The sequence below is a fragment of the Barbatula barbatula genome, assembly GCF_947034865.1.
Source record: "Barbatula barbatula genome assembly, chromosome: 21".
Classification (NCBI taxonomy): domain Eukaryota; kingdom Metazoa; phylum Chordata; class Actinopteri; order Cypriniformes; family Nemacheilidae; genus Barbatula; species Barbatula barbatula.
In genome coordinates, this window is record NC_136784.1 from 17084727 (window position 1) to 17105676 (window position 20950).

General features: G+C 39.2%; 1 long non-coding RNA gene across 1 annotated transcript; it reads right to left on the reverse strand.

Annotated features, from left to right (window-relative positions):
* Window positions 1-6522: 6522 nt before the first annotated feature.
* On the reverse strand, window positions 6523-10425 carry LOC306910844. Its single transcript, XR_013788206.1, has 6 exons — window positions 10287-10425; window positions 9824-10138; window positions 9443-9739; window positions 9194-9301; window positions 7970-8009; window positions 6523-7759 (listed from the first exon to the last, which is right to left on the reverse strand). It is a non-coding gene; the product is annotated as an uncharacterized lncRNA (long non-coding RNA).
* Window positions 10426-20950: the final 10525 nt, after the last annotated feature.

Consider the following 20950-nt stretch of genomic DNA (forward strand, 5'->3'; position numbering starts at 1 on the left):
TATATTGTGTTCTATTCCTTTAAGACACCGTGTATTCCTGGATGTGTGTTAAGCACATGCGCTGTAATGAAGTATTGTGCTTTCAGATAGAAACCAGTAAAAAGTAACAAACCATGTCTTTCTCATATTGACTGAAACTTTCCCAGTGATATAACAAAATTGGCGACGAGGATGGACGCGATTTACATGTGTCACTGATGAGTGAGTTAGACCCCAAGAGTTGCGAGACATTATTGACAATCCATATGTGCAGAATGTATTGGCAAAAACTCGAGCTAGTGAAATAAAAGTAAAGGAAAAGAGTAAACTGCTGCATGCCATGAAGTCACCCAAAACGTGATGGAAGAGGAATCAACAGTGAGGGAAAGTACATTGAAAGAGAGATGGCTGGTTTATGGTTTACGGGCAATCTGGACCGTATGATAAAAGTATTGATCAAATGAGTTCGTACACAGGGCGGTTTGATTGTTTCGTCAAGGCTAATGGGATAAAAGATGAGGTTCCCTTGCCGACCTTAATAAGTGTTATGGGCAGCAAAACATATACTGTGTACCTTGGTCCAGCCTAATAAGCCAGGTGATTGCTCATTCAGGGACATTGTAACATTGCTTAAAGAACATTACGCACCAAAACCACTCATCATTGCCGAAAGATTTTGCTTCCATAAATGTAGTCAGTTAGAAGGAGAATCAATTGCACACTTTGTTGCTGTATTGAATTGCCTCTTTGAACACTGCGAGTACAGATTAACACTGAATGACACAATAGGAGACCAATTCATGTACGGACTGCGCAGTGAGACCATTCAAAAACGTCCTTTATATGAAAGTAATCTGAGTGTGCAATGGAAATCAGTGTTTCTATAGAAATGACTGCAAACAGACGGTAAAACTCCACACTGTGAAAGGCAATAGTCACACAGGATGGGCCAATCCCGGCTAGAGAAAATAAAGGTAATATGGCAGTACAGTATTGCAAAAGAGTCAGCCAGCCCATGAAACATCCTGAGGAAGCATGCTGAGGTATTTTCAGAGGAACTTGGCAGCATAAAAGACATTACTATAAAACTGGCCATTAAGGGAACAATACAGAGTTCTTACGAGGATCTTTTGACAGAAATACAATATAATATACAAAACTATTTCTTCAGAGGTGTATAAAGACTTTACGTTATGAACCGTTATGTTTGTAATACCTTAGAATAAGATATTTATATCTACATACAGAGCAGGACTACATACATTGTATTTGTCGCCATGTTTTATACAGCAGTTCTAAATGGACAAACAATTCTACAACATGCCTTTCCCCTTTCTTTTCCTCTCCCCTCAGGGGAGTCCCTTGCGGTATAGTAGTGAAACGGTTAACGCTCTACGGTTCAGAACGCATGTGACCCGTGGATAAACTGTAAGTTTATTCATCATTGAGTAAAAGAGTAAAACGTGCTCTCACTCTCTCTCCAGTATCTGAACGAGTACAATATTAAACAATGACACATTTAAAACTGCTCTGTCACACAGCTAATATTACAACAAAACAACATATCTTGGTTCCAACAAACAGAAAAGCCATTGTTACTCACATAATGATCCGAATCAAAGCAACCTCCTCGTGGGTGATTTTTAGTCGATCTTTCCCTCCAACGTCTCTCTGCTGGAAAGTATATCCATATATGAATATCTCTGCTAAAAGCTTTATTACCGTGGGTCCTAACGAGTCTCTGCTGGAAGTCTTTACAATATAAATATATAGATATGTCATATAGATATATAATATCAGTGGCTTGAATAGAGTATAGTGCTATCACGATGACCTGCTGATCACAGGCTAAGGTCATAAAGATCTTAGTGTTGCATTCGACACCATTGACCACAGCATGCTCCAACATAGACTCGAAAATGATGTCGGTATTAAGGAAATAGCTTTGAAATGGCTTAGATCTTATTTATGCGACCGTTTTCAATATGTAGCAATAAACAATGAGGTATCACGCAAATCGAAAGTCCAGTACGGTGTACCACAGGGCTCAGTCTTAGGGCCTATGCTCTTCGCATTATACATGCTACCTCTAGGAGATATAATAAAGCGACACGGAGTAAGCTTTCATGCTGATGATACGCAACTTTATATTTCCTCGAAGCCTCATGGAACACAGCAATTCCATCGAATAGTGGATGAATAGTGGATTTTTCGATATAAAAAAGTGGATGAGTAGCAATTTTTTATTATTGAACTCGGACAAAACTGAAGTGTTACTTATCGGACCGAAAACCGCCCTACGTAACAACCAAGAATACTGCTTAACTATTGATGGATCTTTCATAAAACCCTCATCTTTAGCTAAGAATTTTGGCTTTATATTCGATAGTACTCTGTCATTTGAGAACCAGTTCGCCAACACCTGTAAAATTGCGTTTTTCCATCTTAAAAATATATCTAAACTACGTCATATGCTGTCACCATCAGATGCAGAGAAGCTTATACATGCCTTTATGACATCAAGACTAGATTACTGTAATGCACTATTAGGTGGTTGCCCTGCAGGCCTATTACAAAAACTCCAACTGGTCCAAAATGCGGCAGCTCGAGTTCTTACGCGTACAAAAAGTATGAGCATATTAGCCCGGTTCTGTCAACCTTGCACTGGTTACCTGTAAAGTTTAAAATCTTGCTTATTACCTATAAAGCCTTGCATGGTTTAGCTCCTCACTACTTGAGAGAACTTCTAACGTATTATAGTCCATCACGTGCACTACGCTCTCAGGTGTCAGGTCAGTTGGTAATACCTAGAATTTCAAAATCGAGTTTTGCATCAAAGAGTGCAGAACAGTACTCTACTCTCAGCCAGTCTTGTCTCGTTGTTCCAAGGTAACCAGAGCAGGCAGGACGCAGTCCAAGGTTACCGGAGCGGGCAGGGCGCAATCCATTCCCAGACCTGACAAATGCTGGACGAAGGACGTGGCGACTCTACAAAACTTCAGTCGCTATTAGATTATTAATGATAATTTTAAATCTAACTTTGTTTTTATTTTGCCTTGTTGTGCAAGCACTGTCGAGCTTGTGCAGAGGCAGCAGTTTTTGCCAGAGGGGAACTGGAATCCCCTGGTTAGGCCTGGTCTCCCTCTGAGGTTTTTTTTCTCCTCCAATGGAGTTTTGGGTTCCTCGCCACCGTTTGCATACTATTTTGCACTGTTTGCCTGGCCGGGGGGGCTGCTAGAATTTGATAGTCTTATTTAATTAACTCTGCACATAGGAATTTATTGTGTGTCTGATATTTGACCTGTGTTTTGACTGCCATAACCTTTTATGTTTTACTTTTAGTCAATGTTTTCTTGTACAGCTGCTTTGTAACAATGAAAATTGTAAAAAGCGCTATATAAATAAAGCTGACTTGACTTGACTTTACTTGCACCTCATGTCAAATGTTTAGCTTAGCCTTCTCTGTCAGCGGCGAGGGCTTTACATGCGATAAATGCAGGGGAATAGCTAGGCTGACAGAGAAGATCTCAGAATTAGAGTCTCGCATCCAATCTTTATCTGAGGATAGTAAGAGTGTAAGGACCTTAGAAAACACTTTGGATGCGAGCAATATTAGCGCACACAGTTCAGTTCCGGTTGAACAACCCCCGCAGCTGGGAAACTTTGTGACTGTGAGACGGCGTAGTCGCAGGTCAAAACACCACTCAACCGTTCCGACTACAGTCTCGAACACGTTTGCCCCACTCAGTGACGCACCGACTGAGAAACCTGCTGAAAGTGCCCTAGTTATCGGTGAGGGGCGTTTATAGTATAATATAGGAATAGTATAGTAGGGGCGTTTGTAGTTCATTTACAGTAAATAGTTTGGAGCAAAAACATATTTATTTATTTTTATACCCCTCTGCCCACCTGAAAAATCACTTGGCCCACCTTTCATCTCATATTTGGATTTGGGCCTGTCAAAATTGTTGATTGAATATTGTTGTCAATATTGATCTTTTGACTTTCTTCGGTTAATCATAAAAACTGCCTCTTGTTGTGGTCTTACCACACAGAAATAAGATGAATAGGGTGTCTTGGTAAAGAAAAGAAGGTCAATGCTCAACACCTAGATCTTTTTTCTATCTTCCTTTCCTGTCACCTCGTGTTCTGGGGTCAGTTTGACTTTGCAAGAAATTGCAAGAAAACAATAAAATTTTAATAAAACATATTATATATAATTATTTTGATTACTTCTCCTCTATACATATCTGCTGAGTTTTTGTAGATGTAAGGTCCTTTTTTAACAATTTACTACAATATTGTAAGTGTGCCCTTAGCTTATATGTAAAATATTCCATAATCTTTTTATTATTATTTAAATTAAATATAAATTGGTCCTGGATGTTGATCTAGTTGTTAGGAGCAGAATGCTACCATTTGCTTGCTCATTAAAGTTTTAGAAAAAAATATTTTGAGCAGCACAGTGCCATGAAGATCAGTTCTTTAATCGTCTGGATGTAACAAACTGCTCCAATTACAGCATTTGTAATCTATTTTGTGAAATTATATATGCATAAAACTATATAAAATACACTTATAATATGTTGTTATTGATGTGTTTTGGAGAGGCTGGGTCATCCCTCTTTCTTCTATTACAGGGCCATAGAGATCCATTCATTTTTGTGTGAATTGCATTAAAATGACCTCTTATACATTAAGATATTGTGTATGGGGGAGAGCATTTTGCACCACTTCTGTAGAATGTCTCCTGTAAGTGGATACCGTCGAATGATAATCAAAGTAAAAGTCCAATCCAGCTCTCCCTTTACTGCTTGTTGCTTATTATTGACATATTACTACAGGCTGAGCAGGTGTTCAATATTCTTGCTTATCTTTTGACCTTCTTCTGCTAATCTAAAAACTGCCTCTTGTTGTGATCTAACCACACATAAGTAAGATGAAAAGAGTATCTTGCTAAAGAAAAGAAGGTCAGTGCTCAACGCCCACATCTTTTTAACAAACTGATGCCTTGGTTTCTCCGCCCTGAACTTTAATTCACTTTACAAGCATGTTGAAGTTCCTTTACTCTCATATTCTGTTCATTTCCTGTCACCGTTCCTTGTGTTCTTGGGTCAGTTTGACCCCAACTATTTACTGACCAATTGCAAGAAAACTATACATTTTTAATAATACATATTATTTGTAATTATTTCGTTAACTTCTCCTCTATACATATCTTCCGTGTTTTTGTAGATATTAGGTCCTTTTTTACAATTTACCACAATATTTAAGGTGTGCCCTTAGCTTACAAGTAACATACAATACACTTTAATTATTATTTAAATTAAATATAAATTGATGTGCTTTGGAGAGGTGGGCCATCGCTCTTTCTTCTAGCACAGGGCCATAGAGATCCGTCCACTTTTTCGGATGTGACAGGAGATGTGTGGACTGCTCAATTTATTTTATCTTTGCTAGATGGGTGTGTGCTTGTGTGACGGTGTGCATTAGGTCTCACCCCTTTATATCTGTGTTCTGCAGTATTTGCCAGATTCAATTACATTGCTCTCTGTGGCAGTCCCATCTGTGTGTTTGTGTGAGTGGGTCTGTGTGTGAGCATCACATTTGTGCTCTAGTACCAGGCCTTCCTTTTTTGTGTTTATACTAGATTTAATGATTTTAATTGACAAATGAAATTTAAAATATAATTTCTGGCCCCAACACAGGATAACACCATGTCTACACCGGGGACATGACAAAAACCCATTGTAATTTTACATTTTGTCTAAACTGGATGATGCGCGACAGTACCATCAGAACAAGCCTTGTGTAGACACTGTGTAAGGGTTAAAGAAAAAGCCATTTAAAATGCATTTGCTTAGCATTAAAATTACCTCCTGTTTATTTACTCCATGAGTGGTTGCATAATGTCAGTTGTTGCAAGTTGTGGCAAATGGTCACTGAAAGCAGGTGTTCAGTTTTGTGTCATGAGGCCCCCATTTCTAACATCCTGTTTATGCAGCTCCTTTGGTCTAACCACACCAATGAGAGTAGAAAGGCTACAATGAGACAGCCACACACTGGTATGCAGTGTTGTATGGTGTTGTTTCAATCCTTCATAACGAAAACGTCCATGCATATGCATGCTCTACAGAGAATGTAGCCTACTTTAATATAGTTATATAGTTTATTTATAGTATGAGCAAGAAAGAAAGTAACAAATTTGTTGCACAGATCTAATCGGGTTGAAACTTTCATGTACTGTTGCGCCTCAGTCAAAACAGAACAGACTGTAAGCATTTGTAGTTTTCTGTCTCCTATTATGTTTTTGGAGGTTTGAGTGTATGTTATTTTGGAAGACATGCTGTTTCAGATGTATTGGTTGGCTGTCACAGCAGCGAGTTGATCAGAAGACGGACAAGAAGCCTTCACTTCAAGAGTATTTTTCATGTTCTTATTTTCTGTTCATTAATCTGTTATTCTTTCTTCCTTAATCTTTCTTCATTTTTAAACTACACATGTCTTGCTTCAGTACCAACAGAATTAAACGCCTTCCCCAATAATTAGAAATATGTTTTAATGCACAATCAAATAAACAACTAACAAAATAAATATAAATGGTGTTCAACTTCATATTGTTATTTTCTGTTCATTAATCTGTTATTCTTGCTTCCTTAATCTTTCTTATTTTTTTAAGCTACAGATTTCGTGCTTCAGTACCAACAGAATTAAATGCAGTTTCTGCCCAAAGTTGGCAGTTTTAACGCCACTGAGCTACAGGAAAGCCACAATTTATGTCATATCATCACTTAAGAAAACTCACTAGTGCCATTGGTGATTTGCTGACAAACATAGTAATAGCTGTTTTGTTCAGTTGGCCTGCAGTGCTGTATAATACAGCAGAAGCACAATAACGAAAAAGCCCCATAGGATAAAATGAAGAAAATAACAATCAAAAAGCAAATACCACACCTCGGCGTTGCTAACACCATTCTCTAACCACTGAGCTACAGGAAAGCCACAATTGATGTGACTTTTCACCAATTTAAAAACTCTCACTTAGTGGCATTGGTGATTTGCTGTATGATGTCTTTCTTTTAAACTGTACACACACACGTACACATCAACTAACACGCACACACACTTTTGAGTACACACATATGAACCACACTATGTTTTGTTCTGTTGGCCTGCAGTGCTGTATAATACAGCAGAAGTACAATAACGAAAAAGCCCCATAGGATAAAATGAAGGAAATGACATCAAAATGTAAATACCACACATATGAAAACATTTTCTTTAAATGTATAATATTTTCGTAATTTTAAACTCTTGCCAACATAATGAAAACATTTGTATATGTAATTTATGATTTATATCTAAATGGCATACATAATACAAATTTAATGGGTTTCAACAGAGTATTTTATTTAACTGTGTGTCCCGATTTATATATAATTTGCTTTTATAAATGTATTTTTAATTATTTAAATTATTAATTAGAACAAATTAGATAAGAGTAAAATATTGACATTCTAATAAAAATGCACACCTTTTGCCAAATGCACTGTATGCCGTTTACATAAACACAGCCAAACTGACAAAAACTAAACCACATAAAAATGGACAAAAAATGTGCAAGCAATTGCTAGAGGTTTTGGACCAAAAGAATCGCAATTACACATTTTATGTATGTATATAGGTATTATATACATATGTGTAGTACATACTGTATATTTACTTCTTAGATTTCAGTTTAATACTTTTCCATCAGCTGAAGATGATCTTCATAGACACCCTAAAAACAAAGACATATATATTATACACTGATGGGTCCCTTAGAGGACTGCTAAACAAAAATTAAGATGATTAAATGTAAGATGCAGTACATACTGTATTGTAATGGTTAAAAAAAGTAGTTTTGCTATACATTGCATTATTGTGGCAATACTGTGATATAGTTTAGCAATTAACTCTATTTTATAGTATTAATTCCAACTTTTCTTACCCTTACAGTTGGACTCTCTACCCACTGAATGTGTGTTTACCTATTAAAGGACGATATAAAGATACCTTTATAATGCAATGTCAGTTTAACTATACTAGCAGAAATATTTGTATTATAATTATTGTTACTGCATATAATACACAAATAACCATGTGAGGTGTTATAGGTTTGTGGCTAAAGGTTTTATTTCTTTAGTTAGAGAATTTGCGATGGACATATTTTCCTGTGAGCCTAAAATTAGCTTGGATCAATTGCTTCTTACAGTATATCTATTGCATTTTCCTGAGGTTGTTTTTGGTCATTTTAAAATAGTTTTTTTCTGAAACACATTTCTAAAAATGGAAATTAGATCAATTTGGGCTTTGGACAATCTATTGTCCAAACACGCACACCCACACATATATAGTTGCAAGAAGTAGCTGTTTATATATTTATATAAGTTTGTAAAGTCATGTTTTTTTCAAAGACAACCGGACTAACTAGCAAGATAGCAAGATTATGTTACATATTGTCAAACAGACCTTTAACGGACCCCTGAAAAATATTTTTGAATAAGTTTTAGCTTCATTTGGTCCAAAGCGACATTGCATTATCCTATACATTTATAGGTATGTGCATTCCCCTGGGATCAAACCCACAACATCGCATAGTTAACGCAATGCTCTTACCACTGAGCTACAGGAAAGCTGATACCATCTAGGCATATTTAGGCATACATACCGTTGAGAATGTTGTTGTTAAGGAGACTGATTCTAATTTTCTAATTTGTCTCAGTAACTTGAAGGCTTGAAGACAAAAGTCCAAATACAGAGAGACTGTATGTTTTCCTGTATGTTGTTGTGCATTTGCATGTTGGTTTCAAATGCTTTGTTTAAAATAAAATAGGTTTATTTGAATTTTAAAATCTACATTAAATTCCAGTGTTGTCATATTGACCCTGCATGCAAAAAGTGTCATAATAAAAGCAGATAATTTATGTTGACGGTTACTTAACAACGCTAATGCATTAAAATTAATTGTTAACAAATAAAATGTTGTTGCAAAGTGTGGCCATTTAGTTTCATATTACTGCTATTTTATTGCTTTAAGTTTTCTTTACTGGTTATAGTTTCTTAAAAAGTTTTACAAAGCTGATTTGATTGTGGGTTAAATTAATGTGTTCTGGTATTGTAGCATGTTAAAAGCTAACTGTAAATTTACTGCACAAAATATTCAAATGTTTACCTCGGTATAAAGACACAGCAATAATAACAGTTGCAACCATGCTGAGGACTGCTGCCCCATAGCCGCCGAACACAAGCCACAAGCAGATTTGTTTGGATCCTGGTGGTTCTGGCAATGATCAGAGAACAATAATTATAAGGCGACATACTGTATAAAGGGTAACTAATAACAATGTGTGTGGTAATTAAACATGCACATTGTGTATAGCACACAGGCATGAAAACCCTGACGATTTCATTATCTACGCACCCCATTTTATCAAAGTTCTGGAAAGATTCTTGCCCACATGTTCAACAATGCATTTAATCTCATTCTCTTGGGTCCATTCCTCTAAAGGTAAAGAAACATGAGCACGCGTAAATTCTGTGGCTGAATCAGTATCATTTGTCCAGGCTGACTCGGTCCATCCAATGTGCTCCTTCTGACCCATTATCCAGAACACACGGACCTGAGAAGGAACAACTCCAGTCACCAGACACTGCAGCACGGCTGATGTATAGGTTTCGTCTGGTGTGTACAGGATGGATAGTTTTGGTACAGAGTGATCTACAACAGAGAATTAAGTCATGAAGTGAAATCGTATTTGTTTTTTTTTTACAAAAATGTTTAAATCATTCTATCAACAATTACCTGTAACAATCACCTTGGTTCCATTTCCCATTAAAATAATTGAATTATGTGTGCTCATGCAATAGTACATGCCTGAATCCTTCAGGGTTACATTTTTAATGGTTAAAGTGCAAGCTTTAGGATCAGTGTCAGATAGGAAATTATAATCAACCGTTGTTGGTGTTAGTTCATGTGTCCTTAGATTTACTTTGTACCAATTAGCAGCAGAATGACAGTACTTAACTTTGGTTTCAAGTGTACATTTAATTTCAATGCTGTTGCCAACTAAAGCATTTATTAGCCCTGGCGACTGGATCACGATGGATGAGACAGTCACTGCAAACAAAATAATAAATTAACTGCAAAAACAATTCTACATATTCTGCAAATGCATTGAGAATATGGTTTAAGAGCAATTTATTAACAGTGACTAGCACAATTTAAAACTTATGGATGAGTAAATTGAATTTCTTAATTGACTTACTGTCTAAAGCAGAACTACAAAAACATAACAACAGCCAAAAGCACATCCAGGTACACATATTAACAGTTTAGAAAGGCTGATGTAACTCTTAATGTTAAATGCCACACAGACTTGTTGTCACTGAAAATGGGCTGCAAGTGGAAAGAATCCTTGCACAACTCTCCAGTGGGTGGACCCACTCAATCAGTGTCACAAAACCACAAAAGTACGTTGCACATTCTTCTAAAAATATGTTGTAAAAAGGCAAACAAAACTACACGCTACTTGCATTTAATCTGAAGTTAGGAAATAGAACCATGATTTGAGCAATGCAACACCGAGGGTTGGATGAAGATGATACTGACATTTGAAATGTAGTCTTAACCAAGTGTTGATTTGCAGTGTGTTATGCAGTTACTACAATGTGTCCTACAATGTGCCCATTAGTGGTGACCCTGGATCACAAAACCAGTCTTAAGCAGCACAGGAACATTTTTAGTAAAAGCCAAAAATACATTGTGTCGGTCAAAATTATAGATTTTTCTTTTATGCCAAAAATCATTAGAATATTAAGTAAAGATCATGTTCCATAAAGATATTTTGTACATTTTCAACCCAAAATATATAAAAACTTTATTTTTGTGAGTGGCTGGCCTGCTACAATGCCTCGGATTAACAACTTCAAAGGCGATTTTCTCAATATTAAATTTTTTTTATTTACTTCCAGAGTTTTACACTCTTGTATCTCCACCAGATATTGTCCCATCTTAACAACCCATATATCAATAAAAATCTTAACTATTCAGCTTTCAGTTGATGTAAAAATCTCAATTGGTTTTGTTGTCCAGGGTCACATTACAGCAACTATGAGATCAATGAACACATAGGGCAAAATATTTGAATGTGTTTATTAGCAAGCAAAGACCTGGGACCAGTTTCAATAAGGAGGTTCAAGCAACCCTGAGTTAAAATGTGTACTCTGAGTTGATTTGCTCAGATAATCGCTACTCTGAATTTTCTGTTTCAGAACAGCTGGTTTCAATGGAGTAAGTTTACGCTAGGTTACGGGCGTTCATCGAGGCTTTAAAAAGCCATCATCAATTGAGCGAAGATAACACGATTCACCATGGCAACGGCACGTGACAAAAAGCGCTCCGTTTATTTCTCGCCAGTCGAATTGGAGGCACTATATATATATATATATATATTGAATCGTGACCATAAAAATAATCTGCTCAGATATAAGAGCGCGTTCACGAGTGAGGTTTGTGATGTAAGGATGAAGCAGATTGTGGATATATTTAATGGACTGTACAGAAAAACTGTATCGCTCAAATAAAAAATCCTCCGGATATGATAAAACATCCAAACGGGCTTCACCATATATGGTATATATATATTCTCTCCCAATGTAAATGTAGCTTCCTCATCTACGGGTTCCTGAATAAACGGACATGCCATTTTAATGTCTGTGTTATGAACTTGTGCGCGATTAAGGAAAACGATTGAAAAAACAAACGGCGAAGGCAATTTCAACACCGCTCGCATTTCTAAAAGGGGGCGGAGATTGTAACAAACCTCGGGTTAGTGGAATAAAACCTGCTCCCGACCAGGTTAGGTTCACAGAGTAGGTTACTATGGTTACTCACTCTAAGTATAAGATACCTCGATTTCTGAAACTGGCTTGACTTACCCCACGGTCGCGGGTTTGATATACCTCGCGTTCTGAAACTGAAAACCCAGAGTATCCCGTTTTCTGGGGTTAACTTACACTGAGTTTGCACTTACCCTGCTTTCTAAAACGGGTCCCTGGACTACAAAATGATGTAGATATATTTTGTATATTTCAGCACATCTTACTCTTTCTTTTACTGGTTAGGATTAGGGTTAAGAATGTTATCACACGCAAGTGCGATGAAAAGAGCAAAATGGTAAGAGAAGGCCAATGCTCAATTCACACACTTTTGTTGACAAACAGACACTTTTAAAGCAATTACTGAGGCAAGGTTAGATCCAAACGGATATAATATGAATAATCCAAATAGGCACAAGTCATAAATCCAGGCGAACATGTAGATAAAAATGTATCCAAAAGCAGAAAGGCAGAAAACAATTATGAAACAATATCAAGGCACTGGTCAAAACACAAAGAAGCAGGGGCGGACTGGCCATCTGTGTGATCTGGAAAATCACAGAATGGCCGGTACTCCAGGACGGCCGGTGGGCCCGCCCGCCACGCACGCAGTCATCACCTGTTTTTTTCCACCCACTAATCTGTTTCACACTCCAGTACTGTAGGTGGCAGCAATGCACCTTTAAGTTGGATGCCAGCTGAATCAGAATTAGAATCAGAATCAGAACAAGCTTTATTGCCAGGTGTGCTTACACACACGAGGAATTTGTCTTGGTTACAGAAGCTTCCAGTACACAAGTAAGGTTACAAGACAAGTAACAATCAACAAAGGCAACGAAAGTACAGAATAAAAATAAAAGTTAAGCACACAAAGGTGAAAGTGCAGTGTGACAGAAGAGCTCCAGAATTTTTGTTTAGAATATACAAGTTATAAGTTTATATACATGAGTTTATATATGTGAAATGTCAGAGGGAAAGTATTGCACACATTTATTGCACTGTAGGGTGTATGATATGTATATACAGATTCTATGAGATATCTACAGGTGTTTAAAATATACACATTTTAAGGTGCTATATACGAAAAATCTGGCACAAAAAATATTGCACACATTTATTGCAAAAGGTGAACATTTAACTGTTCATGAGGTAGATGGCCTGAGGAAAGAAGCTCTTCCTGTGTCTGGATGTTTTAGTGCTCGGTGCTCTGTAGCGTCGACCAGATGGTAAGAGTTCAAACAGAGAGTGTGCTGGGTGTGAGGGGTCCAGGGTAATTTTGTGAGCCCTTTTACCCACTCTGGATGAGTACAGTTCTTTAAGTGTGGGAAGAGTAGTGCAGATGATTCGCTCTGCAGTCCGGACTATCCGCTGTAGTCTTCCGAGGTCAGTTTTGGAGGCTGAGCCGAACCAGACGGTGATGGAGGTGCAGATGATGGATTCAATGACAGCTGAGTAGAACTGTACGAGCAGCTCCTGTGGCAGGTTGAACTTCCTCAGCTGCCGGAGGAAGTAAAGTCTCTGCTGGGCTTTTTTTACAATAGAGTCGATGTGAGCGTCCCACTTCAGATCCTGAGAGATGGTGGTGCCCAGGAACCTGAATGACTCTACTGCAATCACAGTGCTGTTCATGATGGTGAGTGGGGGAAGTGCAGGGGGGTTTCTCCTAAAGTCCACTATCATCTCCACTGTTTTGAGCGTGTTCAGCTCCAGGTTGTTGTACCTGCACCATAGAGCCAGCTGCTCCACCTCCTGTCTGTACGCAGACTCGTCACCGTTCCGGATGAGACCGATAACAGTAGTGTCATCTGCAAACTTCAGGAGCTTGACGGAGGGGTCTTTAGAGGTGCAGTCGTTGGTGTACAGGGAGAAGAGCAGTGGGGAGAGAACACATCCCTGTGGGGCACCAGTGCTGATGGCGCGGCTGTCTGACATGATTTTGCCCATTCTGACTAACTGTTGTCTGGCTGTCAGAAAGCTGGTGATCCATTGACAGACAGAGCTAGGGACAGAGAGCTGGGTCAGTTTGGTCTGGAGCAGTGATGGGATGATTGTATTGACGGCAGAACTGAAGTCCACGAACAAGATCCTCGCATAAGTCCCTGGTTTGTCCAGATGTTGTAGGGTGTAATGCAGTCCCATGTTAACTGCATCATCCACAGACCGGTTTGCTCTGTAGGCAAACTGCAGGGGGTCCAGCAAAGGGTCAGTGATGACCTTCAAATAAGCCAACACCAGTCTTTCAAATGACTTCATGGCAACAGATGTTAAAGCCACAGGTCTGTAGTCATTGAGTCCAGTGATCTTTGGTTTCTTTGGGATTGGGATGATGATGGAGCGTTTAAAGCATGAACTGGCCGCGGGTAAAAAACGGGAAGAAAAGGGTGGGGCTGAGAAAGCGAGAGAGAATTTTTTTTGAAATTTAGATGCTGAAGCCACTAAATGTCGCAAACTAACAGAAATATTTAGCAGCACAGCCAGCCGCAGCACCTCGCAGTTTAAAATTATCAGCAGTGAAGAAGTGAGCCAGACAGCTACGCAGCAACATGCCACCAGTGATGAGGGACAGAAAGATGTGCTGGTCTCACAGGCAGATACAGGGCAAGTAAGTATGGAACATGAGAGGAGAAAGAGAAATACTTGCTAGGGATGATGTTAGGAAGTTATATTCAGGTTGCTACATTTTTAATGGTTACAGTAGTTAAAACAGCTAAACTTTATTTTTAAAGAAAATTTTAGCTATGAAATGCCACATGCAGTAGCTAATATTAAGAAATATGTTTTGCTTTTACTTTTGAAAATGTTGGTAACGTTACAGTTAATGCTTACAAATGATGATTTTCAATACAGAAGTTACATTTGTAATGGTGTATTTTCATTTAGATGTGGTATTATTTGTGCAGTAAGATTAATTACTGCATAAATTAAGATTATTAATAAATTCTTTTTAAAACAGCATGGAATAGATTGTATAATATGCTGTTATAACAGCATATTATATGACGTTTTATTTAACAAAGTTTGGGAGGAGCAGGTTCAGATAATTAACCCAATTAGCACAAGTGGAGATCAATCAGTAATCAACTCAATGACCAGGTATAGATACACAGCAGACCTACCTCTGTTCATTGACAGTTTATCAGCCTCCCTCCTCCACCCCATCTCCTCACTTCTAGTTCCATCTACTACTCTTACCACTACCGGGGAGTACTCTGGGTTCAGGCCTACTCCGAACTCGGAGCCCTCCTCCCGGACAGCACGCCAAATAAGCATAACCTTTTATTGTATTAATTTTATGTAGATGTGAACTCGTGAAATAATCTATTCCATGCTATCTTGAAATAAAACCGTTTTTTTTAAATCCATTAGTATTCAAGTTAACTATATATTAAAATCTCTTTACTTTGTGATTTATCATATAACTCATACAGTACTATGTGTTGTGTGTTTCAGATACCTGCTTTGTATTGGTTCAGCAAGAGGGACTGCAATGTGTTGAGACCTCCATTTCTATGTGAGAATTCAAGTTAATCTAGAAGAATATGCTTTTAACACAACATCTAGTCAACATCAGTGCTATTGCTATAATTTGGATGGTATAGTATCATGAGCCACAATTAAAGTCTAGTGACACTCATGCCAGGCGTTGTTGTTGTTGTTGTTGTTGTCGAGTTTCCGCGCGCCGTTTGCTTTGGGCCGGGCCTAGTCAAAGTCCAGGGCCGTTTTTTAGTCCCAGTCCGTCCCTGCAAAGAAGTAAAGTATAAGTAGGCGAATTGGAATGCAGGGAATGAACAGGGTTTTGGACCAGGTGATAGGCTACAGCTGTGGCAGTAATCAGTCTATTGCAGGGTTTTTTGGAAATGAAGTCCTGAATGTGCGAAAAAAGTGCCGTCTAGGGAACTCCAACTGGTTATCACAACACTAAAGTTTCTCTAACCTGCACAGATACCAAATGCATATATTTGTAATGTCAGGATGAGTAGCATATTTTATGATAATAATATTATTCAAATATTGTCACTGTTGAACTGAAAGCTTTGATCTCTGAAACTGCCACGGGACATATAAAAACCAACATATCCTCCAACACATACGACATATGTCATTTGTCACTAACAACAAACATCAGCGTTTACTAAATTAGCATCTCTCCCGGCTGCACGCAAAACTATTGCCTAACATCATAAAAAAATTACATTTTGGGTATTGTTTTGCAACAAAAGCATGCGTTGTGGTTTGATTTTAATTTCAAAACATTATGATAACTGTATTAATATTACACATACAAACATATTCAGGCATTTTTAGCTAGAAACGTAACACGTTTTATTATTAAATAACCAAAAACATGTGATACAGATACAAAACAGTTAAAATGTTCAAAGGGGATGTGCAACGGTGTTTCACGTATTCTGACTTCTTTACAATGTTAAACGTGCTGTTTTCTCGTGCTTGACATGGTCAACTTGTCAAAAAAACGAGTTGGACGTATGACGTAGTATATCTGTCCTCAATACACTCCCCTAGCGTTAGTTTTCATAAAAAGAAATCTTCATACATACATTCGTAACAACTTTTCATAGTCCCTTGTTGGACAATTCTCCCGGAAAAGCACGGCCACATACAGCTCAATCTGAATTCTTTTTTTAAATGTGATCAAACTCTACAGATATTTGAAGGGTGCAATACTATTCAGACTAAAAATTTTTCTTTGGGTCCATACCCCTCTCAGTCTACAAAGTAGGCCTACACAAGATGGCCTGCTGTCATGATTCTGCCTACTCTTGTCGTGATTTTCTGGTCTAGGAGCAGAATCATGACAGACCCATGTGTTTTATGTGGAGAGAAACATATTATTGTCAATCAGGACATAAAATGCGTTCTCTCCAGTCTCGTCATTTGGCCCCGCCCCTCTCGTTCCTAGTATAGCTTTCCTCCTGTGTCTCATTACCCACACCTGCCCATCGTTATCTCCTTTGTTAGTCTCCCTATTTAATGCCCTCTTGTCTATTGTCTTGGGCTGGTTCGTTGTACATGTTTCCTGGCTTGTACATGTTCCCTTGGTCATGTTCCTAGTTCTTGTTCCTGTCAATACTGTATGTATATGTTGAAGCACCTTGTTTGTGTTTGGTTATTTTTGCCCCCTTTGTGGGAAGTGTTTGTTTTCAGTTTTGTATCTAGTTTGGTAAGTGGTTTCCCCCATCGTGGTAAAGTTTATTTTGGATTAACTCCTTCATCACCGTGTCTGCCTGCATTTGGGTTCTCCCCACACAATTCATGACAGCCAGCCCATCGCCAGGTGTCTAAGATGGTGTTCACAGTGCAGATATGCTCTCTGTAGCTCAGATAGCTTTCCTGTAGTATAAAATATTATTGTGTTTAACCTAATGTACTAAAACAGCTAATGGGCTCATTACAGAGACTGAATCCTGTTTATTTTGCTCAGCTGGACCATGTGTTTATGTAACGTGTCGTTACAATGATGAATTCATGCATGATAGTTACAGTATACTCAATACATTCAGGACAAAGCTATTTTATAAATTATTTGGGAAGTGAAATGTGCATTAGTAAATCATAAAGTCACATTTTAATTTCATAGTTTATCCTATGCAAATGAGTTATATATAGAGAAGGAAGGGTGAGTGCAGCCCCCTCTGACGTACATAGCCAATCACAGCCTTGGAATGGAGAAAAGTCAGAGGAATCTGACTCCTTTCCCACCGCAGCCCAGCCTGACAACCAGACCGCTTACTAAAGGGAATGTAAATATCACTATCCAAACCTTTTTTATAGACCTTGTAGTGTATCTCGGGAAACTATGAAGTTAACCACAGTAAGATATGTATAATTAACGGCCATTAACCATACCTATCTTTTACACTTTACCCGATGCAGCAGAATCAATAATAGCGACAACTAAATACACTCGGCCAGCGGCTGATCAGCAGACTGTCTATTAACCTTCCTGGCCTTGGAAAACAATACTCTTGCTGTAATACAGTACCACTTCAGATTCGTAACGAAATCAAACAGTTTCTAGTGACGTTAGGATGTGACCAATAAACACAAACAATTCTATCGTGGCATACAAATTAGGGTTTATTGACTACATAAAAGGGGAAACAAACCAACTAACTAAAAAATGACGAACACTAAGACAAACACACATGAAACATAAACGCAGTAAAGAATGAAAGTAATAGACAAAGTAAGAGTGGCAGTATTACATCAGCAATTCACATCTGCTTAAACCATCAAGGACAATCTCCTTATTAAAAAGGGGCAAAGTTTACGCGCAGCTATTTAGAAATAGATCAGATAATTCCATTGGCTTTTAGGTGTGCTGGGTTTGCACTGTTGGAAGTTTAGTGTTCTGGTGCATTTAAAGTGAGCAGTGAGTCTGTTGGATTCTCCCTGAGAACCGGATTGGCTGACGAAGGAAGAGCGAATTTAGCCGAAGCAAACTGCCGGAAGAGAATGAAGAAACAGGAACGAGCACGTTTTCTTCCGTGCACAGATGTTTAAACCCTGAGGGCGTCACGCCCCTCCAGAGTGGGCAATCCAATGTAGTGAGCTGATTTTGAGCGAGAAACATGTTTCTTTGTCAGGCTCAATAGCTCATATGCATTTATGGTTGCCTGGAAGTTTTGGCGCTGTAATATTCTTAGATGAAGATAAAATGAGTATGGTATAAAATACATTAGAGTATCGGAATGTGCCCTTGGTCAATCCAAAAAGTTGATAACTCGAAAGGTCGTAATGACGTTTTACAAACCCAGGTGGTAACCTTTTGGTCCGACCCGACGACAGGTTTCACGTAGAAGCTTAGAAGGCCGATGGTTGTTTGGATCGTAATGGCCGAGGTAATTGGTGAGTCTCAGTGCTGTGGCGCACTGGCAGTGGGTCGATCTCGATGAGTTTAGGCTCATGGTGCCGTCCATTTAGAATATCCAGTTAATATTGACACAACACTAGCCAGGGAGTAGCCAATAATCCTCTTCATTAACCAAATCCACAATGCCAGAGTCCAATAGTAGCTCACCCTCTGTGGCGAGAGTGTGGGCAGGGCTTCCCTCTTGGCCCTTGAACTCCAGGAGGACTCTCATGCCAAGGCAAGGTGTTGCCGTCTCACGCAGCTGGTCAGAGGTGTCTTGATGCTCAGGCACTGGGACGATGGTGGGCTCAGTTGTGGCCTGGCGCTTGTGTCATGGCGGGCTCAGAAATCCTCATTGGGACCGTCTACTGGAAGGTGTGCCTTACAACACTCGCTCAGGCCGTGGAGATAAGAAATGCAGAGCGAGCGGTCTGGGAAGTTGGTGAGGCACGCCAGATCTAAGAAGTCCAGAGTGTGATTCTCCTTGCTCCAAGCAAAGGAGATGGACGGCTGTGGAAAACATCTGGGAGAGGACAAAAAAAGGAAAAACGCAGCTATACTCTACATTTGGTCTGCTGTTCTGTCATGGGATTGCTGTAATCAAGCGCACAACTGAGAAGAATATCCAAAAATAGAACTAGATCTATTCAAAAATAGATTTATTTATTTAATAAAGAAACGGGAGCAAACTCAGGAGACTTCACAACCACAGAAAACCTAACCTCTGTAGCCCTGGAGAGGTATTGCAATACGTCGTAGAGTGCAATGCTCTCGAGTGTTCGTCTGCACGTACTATTACACTTATAGGGTGACCAAAATTGACAGGATGAAAACTGTACAAAACATCAGTGTGGAATCGTAAGGGTGCAGAAAATGTTTTAAGGAATAAGAAATGTTCTTCTTTCACTTTCTTGACTGCCCAGTTCATTTTAGAAGCCAGTTCACTGGTTAGAGTAGAGGCCAACATCCTTCTAATAGGGGGCTCAACTGATGCTCCTCCCACTATAAAATAATGATCAGCCTAGAAGGGTGTCAGATACTTATCCGCACAGAACATTGAAATGTTATGAAAATGCCACATAGTATTTGAACGTGTGTGTGCCCTGCCCTCCTTGTTATCCGGTTTTCACTTTTACTATCCTCTGCCTCCCTATTTAACTCCCTGTGTTTTTCTGTCCTGTGTCAGACCGTTAGTTTTTCTTTGCTACTCTGACTACCCAGTCTAGTTTTCTTGTCTTGTAAATATATTCCATTAGCTTGTAGTCGTCTGCACATTTGTCTGCTTCTGCGGTACCCCTAAATTCCTGCCCAGGCGACCACTGCTTTGTGTTCCCACCTCAAGTTTGGAGAATCACCCTGTCTGGGATCGGGTCTCCCAGCCTCCCTGCAGACCCTATTACACCGCTAAGGATTCTAGCGCTGGCAGCAGCTCACACTTCTCGCCGCGAGAGCCTCCCTTGTACCTGTACGGTCTCAAGTGGATAAAATCTCTCCCTGTGGGGTTGTCATCTCTTCCCGAGTGGATTACATCTCTCCCTTTGGGGTTGTCATCTCTTCCCAAATGGATTACATCTCTCCCTGTGGGGTTGTCACCTCTTCCCGAGGGGATTACATCCCTCCCTTTGGGGTTGTCATCCCTTTCCAAGTGGATCACATCTCTCTATGTGAGTCAAAGACTAGCCAGAAGGCTCCCCCTACGGTCACCTATGATCTCCCCTGGCCGATTCCAAAGCCCTGGACTGTCTCCGCTGCCCAGTCACAGCCATCTCCCCTTAGGTGAGTCAGCCGAGACAAACGCAACGCACAGCGAGGCATGAGTTACTTTGCAAAGTATTTTATTGTCGTTTAATTTGCATCATAAGCAATGAGATTCCTGTAGTGAAAAAGAGAAAAGGCCCCCTTCCTCCTGCACAAAAGAGTTTATATATGATTCAAACGTGACACCCCCTCCCTTTGCCCCCCAGCAAGAATCCCGAGCTGGTTTACGAGAAGTAATTCCCGTTATTACAAACAGAACATCTTGGCCCCTGCTCGAGGGCAAAGGCAGAGTGGTATGACGCGTATGGAGAAAAACATGATAACATTTTAAAGAAAACATAGATAAACATGTCATAAACATAAAGACAGACACATCAAGAAGCAAGACTAGAAAATTTCCATTACATTCCCCCCTTTTAT